Source organism: Musa acuminata, chromosome BXJ1-5, assembly GCF_036884655.1.
Source record: "Musa acuminata AAA Group cultivar baxijiao chromosome BXJ1-5, Cavendish_Baxijiao_AAA, whole genome shotgun sequence".
Classification (NCBI taxonomy): Eukaryota; Viridiplantae; Streptophyta; class Magnoliopsida; order Zingiberales; family Musaceae; genus Musa; species Musa acuminata.
Window position 1 is genome coordinate 37,816,286 of NC_088331.1, and position 2,142 is coordinate 37,818,427.

Sequence of the window (2,142 nt, forward strand, 5' to 3'; positions counted from 1 at the left end):
TCTTATTTTGGTGATCAAACTTTTATTCACTTTGCATATAGAAAAATAGAGGCAGAATAAGACAACAGCAGCAACATGAAACCTTGAAGAAGGCTCAAACTAGATTTGGATTTCTGGTGGGGGCACAACACCTCAAAAGGTTGAGTTGTTGGTCATCAATTCCATTTCATAGCATGCTTCTAAAGTCTACCTTTTTTCTCATGTCTTCATTCAAATTATTATCTAATTCACTTGCTTTAAAACTCCACCTGTCATTGTGCCTCTATGATGCTGCCACATTTTGTTTCCTTAATCTGTGCTTGACTCTTAATTATGAGTTTGCTCCCCTGGAAAGTGGATTTTTCTTGAGTTCAAGGAATAGGATCCATCTTTACAGTGACTTAAAGCATGAAATGAACAACTCCACCAAATGAGAGGAGAGAAATAAAAAAGAAAAGAAAAAACAATAAATAAATTCCATGTTAATCAAACACTTGTTGTAATTACAACAAACAATAAAAACAGCAACACACCACAGTATCTTAATTCTTTAAGGGTGAATATATGGATTTATTTTTTTGCTGCTGTTGAGTTCTATACAGAGTAGTTAGTACCTTAGATAATTTAAATCTATTATTATAATTTTTAGTAAAGTAATTTTTTTTATTTTTCTTCTACCTCTCCTGCACCGTTAATACTAATCGTCTAGCGTTTTCTAAATACAATATCTATATATTTCATTAGTATCAAAACCTTAATTGTAATTTTCACTATAGAGAATACACCAATTTGGCATACATGTAGGTTTTTACCATGGATTAAATGGGTTAATCTCTTTCATAATATTAGCAGATTCATCTGAATTGACATGTATGAGATTGATAAGAATGATTGGAAGACAGCCATATATGAAACAAATTTATTTAGCTCTTTAGTTCCTTATTTTCTCACCAACTACATAATTTATTTCAGATATTGTTGCAAGCAAGAGAGTATAGCTCTTGACATTTAAGTAGCATAAGATGTTGTCCAGTGATCAAATAGATTACTTCAAATGGGCTTAAGGAATCCTTTAGAAATAAATAATAATAATAATCAAAATAAGACAATCTTTAGTTTAGATTTTGGCCAACATCTTCATAATATTAATATCTGAAGAAAACTAAGGAAAAGAATCGTTGAAGATTTGGTGTTCCTTTTTTCTTTTTTTCTTTCAAGTCTGCTATTATCTGTTAATTGAATCAAACTCACAACAATGTATTAAACCCATTTATCAAACACTAAGACTTTAAAATTAGTCTGATATTGATATACCCGAATTATCCTCGTCTGATATATTATTTTTGAAGGTGCTAGTAGTTTAATCGATAAAAAATAAGTCTCTAAAATCATATTTCATTTTTATCATTCACAATGACAATAAAATTATTCTTATCATTTACTTTATAGAAAATAAAAATCTTGACCAAGACGCCCATGCCATGTCATTGCAAGTGGGACCCATGTGTTCCGACGGATAATATTGATATACGAGACTTATCATCGTCGATATATTATTTTTTAATATGCTAAATAGTTTAATCGATAAAAATTAAGTCTCTGAAATCATATTTAATTTTTATCATTCACTATAACAATAAAATTATTCTTACCATTTACTTTATAGAAAAGAAAAATCTTGGCCAATAGGCCCATGCCATGTCATCGCGAGTGGGAGCCACGCGTTCCACCGCGCCGGCGGAACAGCTTAAGGCCCGCCCCGGAGCGAACGCAAGGCCGTCCAATGCGGTGACGAAAGGTGTCCCACCCTCGAAAGAGGAGGCCACGAATCTTAAAGCAATCGTTCGAGGCAGAAAGAAGAAGAGGATCGGGCGAAAAGTAGAGACAAATGGTGGGATGATGGCATAGATTCTGATGTGTCTCATGTGGTGGATCAAAACACCCCTTTCTCCTCCTTTGAGGAGAGAATCCTTGATTAAAGCGTCCTCGAGAGTCTAATCACAACACTATTACGTGCTCACATGCAATTTCCACAGTACAAATAATCTCCCACAAGTCACATCTTCCCTAATCGAGACAGTCCCAACACACTGCATGCTCTCATGCAGTCGTTGAGGCATCAATCATATTCCCCTCACCATCATAAACAACTCATTTTCTTCC